The sequence below is a fragment of the Chanodichthys erythropterus genome, chromosome 12, assembly GCF_024489055.1.
Source record: "Chanodichthys erythropterus isolate Z2021 chromosome 12, ASM2448905v1, whole genome shotgun sequence".
Taxonomy (NCBI): domain Eukaryota; kingdom Metazoa; phylum Chordata; class Actinopteri; order Cypriniformes; family Xenocyprididae; genus Chanodichthys; species Chanodichthys erythropterus.
The window spans coordinates 59,531,884-59,545,400 of NC_090232.1; positions in this window are offsets into that span (position 1 = coordinate 59,531,884).

Genomic DNA, 13,517 nt, shown 5'->3' on the forward strand with positions numbered 1-13,517 from the left:
GATGCTTTCAAAAATACTGTCATAAATAGATTTTATTTAATCAATTAACCTGTTAACCAAATTAAATCAGTATTTGGCGTGACCACCCTTTGCATTTAAACAGCTTTTGTCCAGGTACACTTGCGCATCGTTTTTTTCAGGTAGCTTTTTTGGTACTTTATTGTAAATTGTCACGAATACGACCTCTGTGGCTCCCTCCGATCGCCACCTGAGGGCGCCGTCACCTGAGTACTAGCCATCCCCAGACTCCATTACCCACAAACCTTTAACCACCTGATTAGCTCACCACCTGTGAGCTATACTCTCCCAGCGGCATGGCAGTCCTCCCAAGATGTTTCCTTGCGCCTTTTATTCACGCAAACTAACTCCTCCTGAGCAAAATTATGATGTGGGAGATCGGGAACTTCTGGTGATCAAGGCCACACTGGAACAATGGTGACACTGGCTAGAGGGAAGTAAACACCCGTTCACAGTACTGACCGACCACCGCAACTTATCTGCGTGCCGCCAAATGCCTTAACCACCACCAAGCTCGATGGGCACTGTTCTTTACTCGCTTCGCATTCACTGTGACCTACCGCCCTGTATCCAAGAACATTAAAGCTGATGCTCTATCACGCCAATTCGAGTCTACTGCCTCACCGCCCACCAAAGAACCCATTCTCCCTTCTTCCATCGTCCTGGAACCTAATCAGTGGGATATCATGACTGAGATCACCAACGCTCAACTCACAGATCCCTCACCGGCCGAATGCCCTGCATCACTCACTTACGTACCTGCATCTCTTCGTCAGCGAGTACTGCACATGATACACACCTCCCCCAGCGCTGGCCATCCCGGCATCGCCGCCACTGCACAACTGGTCAGTAACCGTTTCTGGTGGTCTTCCCTGCAGGCAGACATAATCCATTACGTTCAGAACTGTTCCATTTGTCAAACCACCAAGTCACCCCGACAGCTGCCTAGCGGTCTTCAACCGCTGCCCATACCTCAACGGCCATGGTCCCACATTACCATAGACTTCGTAACGGATTTGCCCAACTCCCAGGGTCTCACCACCATCCTCACAGTGGTGGACCGCTTCTTGAAGGCCTGTCAGTTCATCCATCTGCCAAAACTACCTTCCGCCCTAGAAACCGCTGAACAGCTGTGCAACCAAGTATTCCGGTTCTATGGTCTTCCCGAGGACATTGTCTCCAATAGAGGGCCCCAATTCACCTCACGCTTGTGGGCAGCCTTCTTCCAGAGGCTTAACGTCAACATAAGCCTCACTTCCGGCTACCATCCAGAGGCCAATGGTCAGGCAGAGAGAATGAACCAGGAGCTCATCCATTACCTCCGCTCCTACTGCCACCAGAATCAGACCGATTGGAGTCGGTATCTGTTCTGGGCCGAATACGCTCAGAACTCACTCCTGAAGCCGGCTGCGGGTCTCACACCATTCAAGTGTATCTTGGGATACCAACCACCTCTGTTCCCTTGGTCAGGCGAACCCACCGATCTTCCCGCTGTGGACAACTGGCTTCGCAGAAGTGAGGCAGTCTGGAATGAGGCCCATGTTCACCTTCAGAGAGCAGTCAGGCTTCAGAAGGAACAAGCAGACCGAACTCGTCGTCCAGCTCCTGGTTATCGTCCTGGTCAGTGGGTCTGGCTTTCTACCCGGCATCTTCGTCTTCGACTTCCCTGCAAGAAACTCAACCCTAGGTACGTGGGTCCATTCAAAGTCATCCGTCAGATCACTCCAGTATCCTTCCGTCTAGCTTTACCTCCTGAATACCGTATCTCACCCACTTTCCATGTCTCTCTGCTTAAGCCCGCAGGTGGTCCGAGAGGAGGGGAGAACCTAGAGGGGGTCGGTGACCAGAGACCTCCTCCCCTCATCATCGAAGGCGAGGAGGCTTACCAGGTCCACGAACCGCTGGACTCCAGGCACCGGGGCCGCTTGCTGCAATATCTAGTCGACTGGGAGGGGTTTGGCCCGGAGGAGCGGTCCTGGGTTAATGGCAACGATATTCTGGATCCCAACCTCATCACCGAATTCCACAGGACCCATCCGGAGCATCTGGCCCCTCGACCTCGTGGAAGACCCCGGCGTCGCCCGCCTCCTCGCTTCAGGAGCCGCTCGCAGGGAGGGGGCTCTTTCACGAATACGACCTCTGTGGCTCCCTCCGATAGCCACCTGAGGGCGCCGTCACCTGAGTTCTGCCATCCCCGGACTCCATTACCCACAACCTTTAACCACCTGTTCCATATCTTCTTGGACCATAAAAGACCCATGCACCCACAGCCAGTCGCGAAGTCTTGTTTTGCCCCGGCCAACATTTCTGAGCGTTTTTTCCCTGTGTTTGTTTATCTTGTGTATGACCCTGGACTGCCTTGACAACTCTGATTCTGCTCGCTGCCTGCCTTGTGTTCTGTTTGCCTGTTCTCTGGTTTATCCTGCCCTGTCTGCCGCCAGCCCTGACTGATTGCCTGTCCCCGACACTGAGTTTGTTTTGTTTCTGATACTGCTCTTGCCGTTATCTGACCCCAGCCTGTACGACTACGATTTTCCAATAAAGCTGCACATGGTTTACTCTGAGTCTGCTCCGTTACATAAATATTGTAAATATTACTGTGATTTTAACCTTAAAGGGTTAGTTCACCCAAAAATGAAAATTCTGTCATTAATTACTCATCCTCATGTCGTTCCATACCTGTAAGACCTTTGTTCATCTTCGGAACACAAATTAAGATATTTTTGATAAAATCCATTGGCTCAGTGAGGCCTGCATTGACAGAAAGTTAATTTAGACTTTCAAATGCCCAGAAAGGTACTAAAGATATATTTAAAACAGTTCATGTGACTACAGTGGTTCAACCTTAATGCAATGAATACTTTTTGTGCGCCAAAAAAAAAAAAAAAAAAAAAATGACAACAATATCTAGTGAAGGGAGATTTCAAAACACTGCTTCATGAAGCTTTGAAGCCTTGCAAATCTTTTATTAGTTTGGAGCATGTATCAAATGATCTCAAACTGCCAAAGTCACATGATTTCAGTAAACTATGCGAAATTTCAATGGTTCTTGTGACTTTGGCAGTGCTCCAAACCACTGATTCGAAACAAAAGATTCGTAAAGCTTCAATGCTTCACGAAGCAGTGTTTTGAAATCACCCTTCACTAGATATTGTTGAATAAAGTAGTTATTTTGGTTTTTTTGGTGCACAAAAAGTATTCTGGTCGCTTCATAACAAGTTGAACCATTAGTCACATGAACTGTTTTAAATATGTTTGTAGTACCTTTCAGTGCATTTGAAAGTCTAAATGAACTTGCTGTCAATGCAGGCCTCACAAAAAAATTATAATTTTCTTGATTTTTTGCGAGTACCATGCTTTACTATACCTCAGAGAAAAAAACACTATTTTGTGAAGTAGCTAACATAGCATAATCAGATGCAGCTTTATTTTTAGTAACGGTAATACAGCATTTATTACCGTTATTATCTCCATCATACAATACGTTTTTTTAAATTAATTGCATGCCATTTATCAACACATGCCATCCAGATTCCACGCTCAAACTTGGCGTCATCAAGCTACGTCTTTGTTTTGAATAGGCCTCTAGCGACCTCTAGGGGACAGAAAATATTCCATATTGCACCTTTAAAGGTGCCCTAGAATCAAAAATTGAATTTACCTTGGCATAGTTGAATAACAAGAGTTCAGAACAAGGAAATGACATACAGTGAGTCTCAAACACCATTGTTTCCTCCTTCTTGTGTAAATCTCATTTGTTTAAAAGACCTCAGAAAAACAGGCGAATCACAACATAACACCGACTGTTACGTAACAGTCGGGATCATTAATATGTACGCCCCCAATATTTGCATATGCCAGCCCATGTTCAAGGCATTACACATGGGCAGCCAGTATCAACGTCTGAATCTGTGCACAGCTGAATCATCAGACTAGGTAAGCAGGCAAGAACAATAGCAAAAAATGGCAGATGGAGTGATAATAACTGACATGATCCATGATTACATGATATTTTTAGTGATATTTGTAAACTTTCTAAATGTTTCGTTAGCATGTTACTAATGTACTGTTAAATATGGTTAAAGTTACCATCGTTTCTTACTGTTTAAGAAACAGTTAAGACGGCTATGAAAATAGCCGTCGCTATTTTCATTTTTAAACACTTGCGGTCTGTATAATGCATAAACACATCTTCATTCTTTAGAAATCTCTCCAACTGTGTGTAATGTTAGCTTTAGCCATGAAGCACAGCCTCAAACTCATTCAGAATCAAATTTAAACATCCAAATAAATATTATACTCACATGATCCGATGCATGCATGCAGTATGCATGACGAACATCTTGTAAAGATCCATTTGAGGGTTATATTAGTATATAGTTATATTTTATAGTCAAGAGCTCGTGGGGGCAGGGAGCGTGCAATTTAAAGGGGCCACGCGCTGAATCGGTGCATAGTTATTGATGCCCCAAAATAGGCAGTTAAAAAAATGTATAAAAAAAAATCTATGGGGTATATTGAGCTGAAACTTCACAGACACAGGGGACACCTTATGGTGCGTTCACACCGGACGCGAATGAAGCGTTAAGCGCGAGTGATTTACATGTTAAGTGAATGCAAAGACGCGAATAGACATCCTGCGGCGCGAATGAAGCGATTCACGCGAATGATGAGGCGTGATTTGAGCGATTCTGGCATTTGACGCATGAAACGCGCAAGTTGAAAAATCTGAACTTTGCCATAAATTCGCGCCGTGTTAACCAATCAGGAGCTTGCTCTAGTAGTGACGTGACATAGCGAGCTGAGGCAGAAATTCAAAGCAACAATGGAGGACAAAATCATTGTCGCAGTATATCTTCATACATTTATAGAAACAGAAATAAAAAGGATTGTGTTTGAAAGTGAGTGAGTGAGAAGGTCGGACAATCTGATAAGTTGTAAAAAATGGTCTTTACTCAATTTGAGCTATATATATATATATATATATATATATATATATATTTATATTTATATATAAATATAAGACTACAAGCTAACTAAAGATGACCAATTGAGCTTATTCGCTGTAATTTACAATTATTTCCCCACTGACAAGTTGTGTTTATTCAGAGGAAGTGTGAAATAAGTGGGAGAGTCTGGGACACATAAAGGAGCGGGAGAGCCCCTGTCATGACGCGAATTTGCATCTGTTGTGAAGGGATTTTCACGCGCAAATGAAGCGAGTAAACTCAATATGTCCAAGCGTCCATCTACGCGTGAATAGCGTAGTTGTCTCCGGTTAACTATCAAATCCACTCCATCACGGGCAAACCCCTGAGCCGTAAGACAATCCGTCACTGTGTGGGACCACTTCAACTTCGTGTGGGTATTCTTCATACAGAAAACATCCATCTGCTGGTTCTGGAGGAGTCCACCGCTGGCGTGGTTCTAGGGCGCCCATGGCTTGAGCAACACAGTCCCACCATCTCCTGGCGCACCGGCAAAGTCCTGAAGTGGGGCGACCACCGTTTCCCCGATTGCTTCCCAGCACTTCCTGCTCCGAACTCTCCACTCTCCAAGACTCTCTCCATCAACGCCACGTCCATCAAAAGTCCTGTAGAGAAGGGCTCCGTGGATGTTCCTCCGGACTACGCCCCATTCAGTGACGTCTTCTGCCCGCAACGCGCCTCCAAGCTACCTCCACATCGGCCATGGGACTGTGCCATCGATCTGTTACCGGGTGAGCCAGTGCCCAGGGGACGCATCTACCCCGTCATTACCGGAGGAGAAGGCCATGGAGGAATACATCAAAGAGGCCCTTAGTCAAGGTTACATCCGCCCGTCTACTTCCCCTGCTGCTTCAAGTTTCTTTGTGGCTAAGAAGGACGGAGGCTTGCAGCCCTGCATCGATTACCGTGCCCTAAATAAGATCACCGTCAAATTCCGCTACCCATTTCCTCTCGTCCCAGCGGCCCTGGAACATCTCCGCGGTGCCACAGTGTTCACTAAGTTGGACCTCCGCAGCGTGTATAACCTCATCCGGATACGTGAGGGGGACGAGTGGAAGACCGCTTTCGCCACACCCACCGGCCACTATGAATACCTCGTTATGCCATATGGCCTGGTCAGCGCCCCCTCCACATTCCAGGATTTCATACACGAGGTGCTGCGGGAGTTTCTCCACAAGTTCGTTCTGGTGTATATAGACGAAATCCTCATCTACTCCTGGAGCTTGGCCGAACATCGCCACCACGTTGCGGAGGTCCTCCAATGCTTACTGCAATTCCATCTCTTCCTCAAAGCTGAAAAGTACTCTTTCCACCAGCCCTCTGTCCAGTTCCTGGGGTACGTGATTGACCACAGTGGCATCTGGATGGACGAGGGGAAGGTTTCCGCTATTCAGACCTGGCCCACTCCAACAACCATCAAAGAACTCCAGCGCTTCCTCAGATTCTCCAATTTCTACCGTCGCTTCATCAAAGATTACAGTACCTTCGGCAGTCCACTCACCAACCTGCTCTGTCACCAGCCCAAGTCTCTGTCCTGGTCCCAACAAGCCACCAACGCCTTTGAGACCCTCAAAAGAGCCTTCACCACTGCTCCCCTCCTCGTCCACCCTAACCCTGACCTACCTTTCGTCGTGGAAGTGGACGCCTCCACCACCGGAGTGGGAGCGGTACTTTCACAGCTGCAGGGGATGCCAAGTAGACTCCATCTATGTGCCGCCTTCTACCGCAAGCTCAACCCGGCGGAGGTCAACTACGACATCGGTGACCGTGAGCTCCTGGCCGCCAAGCTTGCCCTAGAGGAATGGAGGCATTGGTTGGAGGGGGCTAACCGTCCGTTCCAAGTTCTCACTGATCATAAGAACCTTGAGTATTTAAAGGCTGCCAAAAGACTCAACCCTCGCCAAGCTTCCTGGGCCATGTTCTTCTCAAGATTCAACTTCTCCATATCCTACCGCCCTGGTTCTAAAAATACTAAAGCTGATGCCCTGTCTCGCCTCCATGCCCCAGAAGAAAAGCCTGAAGCTCCTGAAACTATCCTACCTGAGTCAATCTTCGTAAGCCCCATCCAGTGGTCCGAAGAAACCATACCCTCCTCCAATGCCTCCTCACGCACTCCGCCGGGTTGCCCCCAAGGCTTGCAATACGTCACACGGGCACGTCGCACTCCACTCTTGCACAACGCTCACTTTGCACTGGCCACCCGGGGGTCAATGAGACCCTCTCGTTGCTCAAACAACGCTTCTGGTGGCCCAACATGGCCAACGACGTCAGAAGGTACGTGCAGGGCAGCAGGGAGTGCGCCATCTCCAAGAGCCCACACCATCTTCCCACGGGCAAGCTCAATCCTCTGCCCGTTCCTGAGAGACTATGGTCACACCTGGGAGTGGACTTCGTCACCGATCTTCCCGAGTCTGATGGTCACATTTGCATCCTGGTAGTTGTAGATCGCTTCTCAGAATCCTGCCGTCTGATCCCCCTGGAGGGTCTACCTACCGCCATGACCACTGCAGAACTGATGTTCAACCATGTTTTTCGTCATTATGGAATACCCGAAGACATAGTCTCCGATAGAGGGCCCCAATTTATCTCCCACGTCTGGAAGGCTTTCTTCTCCCTCCTGGGTGTGACCGTCAGCCTGTCATCCGGATACCATCCTCAGTCGAACGGGCAGACGGAACGGAAGATCCAGGAGATAGGCCGCTTCCTGCGTACCTTCTGTCACGGCCACCAGAACTCCTGGAACCAGTACCTGGGTTGGGCCGAGTACGCACAAAACTCCCTCCGACAAGCCACAACTGGACTAACACCGTTTCAGTGCGTACTCGGCTACCAACCCCCACTGTTTCCCTGGGATGGGGAACCCTCCAACGTTCCGGCAGTCGACTACTGGTTCCGGGAGAGCGAGAAAGTTTGGGACTCGGCTCACCACCAACTGCAGAGAGCCCTGCGCAGACGCAAGATGACAGCCGACCTTCGACGCTCCAGTCTACCAACCCGGGCAGAAGGTCTGGCTGTCCACCAGGGACATCAGAATGTGTCTGTCCTGCAAGAAGCTGAGTCCCCGCTTCATTGGCCCATTCACCATCATCCGACAGATCAACCCCGTCACGTACCACCTCCAACTCCCTGCACAGTACAAAAGAATTCATCCCACATTCCATGTTTCACTGTTAAAACCTCACCACCCTTCTGTTCTTCCCTCCACAGAACCTGACGTGGCAGCCGTCGAGCCCCCCCTTCCACTCATCCTGGATGATGGCACTGCATACGTGGTTCATGAGATTCTGGATTCCCGGCGCTGTGGTGGTCAATTGGAGTATCTGGTTGACTGGGAAGGCTTTGGCCCCGAGGAATGCTCATGGGTCCCCAAGAATGATATCCTTGATCCTATTCTGTTATAGACTTTCCACACCAACCACCCGGACAGACCTGCCCCACGCCCTAGAGGACGACCACCACGACGTCGGGGTCCTCCACTGCATGAAAAGTAGGATTTTCGTCAGTAAGCGGCACTGTAGATTGTCGTGGAAGTTCAGGTTTACGACTGCACATGGCAATTTGCAGGCAACACCGAAAACTGCCGTGAATTGTCAGAAATTGACGTGGGCCTTGCTTGGCAGTTGTCCCCCCATGACCCCTCTTCCCCTAATTCCAGGGGAGGCTTTAACATGTAAATGAAAATGCTGTGAGCTATACAAATGCAAATGCAAATTCTCTAAGAATTGACTAATTTTGAGAAAAATGTCTGCAGGTATCCATATGCTACTTCCAGTCTATTGATGGATATGACTCTGGAGCAGAGTATGATACAAGCCTGCACAAAGTCAAGTTTTTATAATTCCTAAGCCAAAGCAAAGTTGAGTTTAAATCAGTCATAAATCCAGAATGAAACATGGTTGTTTTAGGATACAGAGTGTACTTGAAACCTAAGCAAGAGATCTCAGAAAATAAAATCAACAAAATCAGTAAAATCACCTAGAACAAACACAAGCCAAAGTGTCTGTTTTTTTCCCCTTAATACATGTAATAAATAATAAATAAATAATTTGATTATGAACAATAGCAACAACAATTAACAAGACTTGTTAATAAAAACATTAAGGACTTTGCAATTCACGTTTGCTTTAGATAGCCTACTGCTAATTTTAGCTTAATCTGTCTCTTGTAATTTGTGTTTAGAAAACATGGCAGCACACTACAGACACAATATGATACACTATTGTTGAAAATGAATATTTATACTCTACTTAATTTCGTTGACAAGTTTAACATTCATTGAAACTAGTGTCCCATGTTAACGTGGACGTGGTTTGTGAGCGTGACATGAGAGCATGATAAACTTATTTAAAACTGCTCCAAAAATGCAGGAACGAACACCGCATAATCGAGGCGATTTATTACGCATTATACAGCTGGTGAAACATATGTTTTTAAATCTGTAATCCGTGGAATATCGCATGTGACGAATCTGTCGCCGTCTAACATCTGCTGGAAATCCAGGTAAAACTATCCGCCCCCAGTTAACATGATCCCCAGTTGATCCGTAACACCGGCGAGAAGAAACTGCTGAATGCTATCAGTGGGCTGCCGATGTGAGCAGTTCACTTTAGTAAACTACAGGTTGCTGTCCATAGAAGATAGGTTGGCTGCTTTGGATTCGAAAAACGGTGTGGAAGATACTAACTCTAAGAAGAGAAGACGGGTGCACAATCCTAAGATTGCGGTAAGACTGCCATCTAAGCTAAAAGTAGCCTAAAAGCAAAGCTTTTTTAAGTAGCACAAGTGTAAGTAACTTTTACTATTTTCTCCTTTATTGTTTTTGTTTAAGTTCTTTTACATGTTGTTTTTTATTCATATCACTCTCATTTAATTGTTTTCTAGCTGTCTGTAAGACATATATAGACAGTACGCAGGAGCTTCAGGTAACGTACAAACATCCAGATCTTGCATCGCAGGCGGAAGCTGTGAAGCGTTCAGCTCGGAGTCGAGCGAGAAGAAAGAGGGTAAGATTTATTAGATTAGATCAGTTTTTGGTCAATGTGACTATTTTTCAGGTGCATTAATAGATGTGTTGAGTCCATACGCAGTGCATTGCGCAATACTGATTCTCTTTATCGGTTGTTTTTACAGCTGCTAGAAGCAAGACCGTGTGCTAGCTGAGGATGTGGTGGGCCTTTGCGCTACCGTAGACCTGATGTCTGATGAGGAAGACGGCATCGTTGACGGGGTGTCTGGATGGATTGCACCGAGCTCTGTGCCACGCTGCAGTCGAGATTTGAGGAGATTCCAAAGTACAGGACAACGCACCACAGACGTCTGCAAAATGGACTGAATTCAGACAGAATGCCGCTAGTTACCTACAGCTCCGAAGCAGAAAACAGACATTTCATGGTGCTGTAGGATTTTGGGCTTCTCGTGAGCTTCCCATTTGTTGTGTGGGCAGATCTCCTACGTTTTGTACATGGTTGTGTGTTTGTGCTAATAAAGTGTGCTAATAAAGCTCTTTCTTTGAATAAACAGCACGTCCCTGGCAAATTTTCCTTTCCTCAATAAATTCATGTCCTTGATGGTAATAATAGTGTAGGATAACAATGACATGAATATACAACATAATAGCATCCCAGCCAGCAATGACATGTGGGGCCCAGATGAGGGCTTCATGGGCGGCAAATTTGGGCCCCATTATGGGCTTGCACCCGGGATCCACATTGGGGCAAGCCGTGGAAGCCCAGACGTACTAAAAGTGGGACCTGTAAGGGTACTGCATGGGTCTTAATTGGGCAATTCATGTCAGACCCATTTGGGCCCCACCTGCCCAAAGGGGTCCAAAGTGGGCTTTGCAACATGGCTACACAGATGGGCTTTAAACGGGATCTGTAAGAGTCTTATGTGGGTCCTAACTGGGCAAAAGTGGGCTTGCACCCGGGATCCACATGGGGGCCAGCCGTGGATGCCCAGGTGGGTTTTAAGTGGGATCTGTAAGGGTCTTATGTGGGTCTTAAACGGGTAATTTGTGTCAGACCCATTTGGGCCCCACCTGCCTAAAGGGGTTTAAAGTGGGCTTGCACCAGGATTCAACCGTGAATGCCCATATGGGCTTAAAGTGGGCTCTGTAAGGATCTTATGTTGGTCCTAACTGGGCAATTCATGCAAGATAAGCCCAACCATTCATTTAAGGAAACAATCTAAGAAAAATTAAAAATGAAGAATGAATGTAAGTACAAGATAAATACAAGACACTTGATGCTTTGAACTGCAAGAAATATATTAAATTGAACAACAAAAATTATCTTTAAAAAACAATGTCACAACATACGGTAAATTAAAAAAATATATTTTAAAAAAATCTCTGGAATAAAAACCTAATCTTTAACAATTAAAATTTTACAACGTACCAGTAAATAAATAAAAAAAAAATATTTTTTAAAAATGTCTGAAAAAAAGAAAACAAAACATCTCTCCAAAAAATACATCCAAAACAGTCATGGCATTTGTGTTGTCGATGTTCTTTTTTACCCATAGATATATGAGCAATATCACACTTGTAGCCGTGCGATATGGCTGTATATCAGCATGCTGTGATTCGTCCGTAGGTAATCACTGCATGCTGATATACAGCCATATCGCACGGCTACGAGTGTGATATTGCGTTTATACAACAGTTCGACGGCACGACTTCGGTAAAGTTGGTTTTATATTCGCACATTCGGACTTATGATAAATTAAAACTTTCCAATAAAAGTGCAATAAATTAACCTATACGGTAAAAAAAAAATATTTTCAAATATATTTTTACATATATTTCAAAATATACAAAAAATGGCCAAAAAATATATTTTCTATAAATATATTTTCACATATAAATATATTTTCTAACAATATATTTTTTGGCCATTTTTTGTATATTTTTAAAAATATATTTTCAAAATATATTTTACAAAAGCATTTAAAAATATATTTTGCCCTACATATATTTCAACCCAAGAAAATACATTCACATGTCACATTTGAAAAACTTTTATTTGTTGTCTATAACACGTGAACATTTGAATAAAAATCAGCAAGGAACATACTTTACAATGTTCAAAAAATTATAACTTTTTTGCTTTCAAGAAGTCTCAGTTTCCCCACGTCAAATCCTCAAAGCCTCTTTGGACACATTTGGAAATCTCTTCTTGACTGTCAGACAAAAATCAGTTATTTTTTTAACTTAATGTTTCTAGTAAAATTTCCTTTCACTAAGTATTAACTTACTGTATATATGGCTGCCATGGTTTCCTCATCAAAGGCACTTCTTCTCTGTCTCTACCACTGTACTCATACAAAAGACAAAACACAATCACTGAACATATGAACAGGTACAGAGGGCATGCACTTTGTCTTCTAACTAGTTTTGGATTTCCTGATATTTTTGTTTACACTGGAACTAAAACAATTACAGGTATACTGGATTTTAAAGATATTTAATGGGCATATTTTTAGACAGTACAGTAAAGAAACTGATGATTGAGGAGAGGTCGAATTAGCCTTTCTTTACACTTCTGCATTGCATTTTCACTTTTACAAATGAAGGGATAGTGAAATATCACAAAGTCACTCAGTTAAGCTAACTTAAAGGGATACTTACCCTCATGCTGTTCCAGTTGATTATGACATTCTCTTTTTCTGTGGAATACAAACAGAGATATTTAGAAAAATAATCCATCTCTGTGTGTTCACGCAAGAAGGTCAAAAACCAAAGTGAACATGACGGTAATCCACATGACCTCAGTTGATTAATCAACTTCTTCTGAAGTGAAACAATAGGTGTGTTTTTGGAAAATACTGTTATGTTAAATTTGTTACATTACAGATTTGCCAACTGTCCAATATGGGCTCAAAGTCAACATGTTGTAATTTGTGATGTGTTTTAAAGCTTGAGGAATCATTTGGATGTACAGACTTTAAAATATTAGTATTTTTCTAACACACACCTAGTGTTTCACTTCAACTAAGGTCATGTTGACTATATCATGTTTATTACTGTGAAGCTGTTTTGTATAAAGTGCCACAGAAATGAAGATGACTTGACTATGAACATTATCCTGTACCTGTGACTTGTGGTTCTCCAGCACAATCGTTGGGCTGGTGGGGCGGACAGCAAGTGGACAAGCGTCTTGACAGATGGGTTTTGACCCGCACCTGTTCCAGACAAAAACAGATATTAACACAAGTGCAGAGAACATATCAATTCATAAATTACACAAATAAAATAATATAATTTGCTTAACAGTGCTTAATTTTAAAAAAAAAAATCTACTTCTTAAAGTGTCTCATCATTCTCACCTTGTTGCACAAACCGTCTCTGCTTCTGCTACTGAAAATAAAAAGTAGATTTTTTTACAGTAATGAATGACACATGTAAACCTGTAAGTTGTGACAAATAAGCATCTTCTGTTACAAGCAACTTACTGAATCACTGGCTCAACTGGATAATCGAAAACAGCTTTATTCAGCAGAAAGTGAATAAAA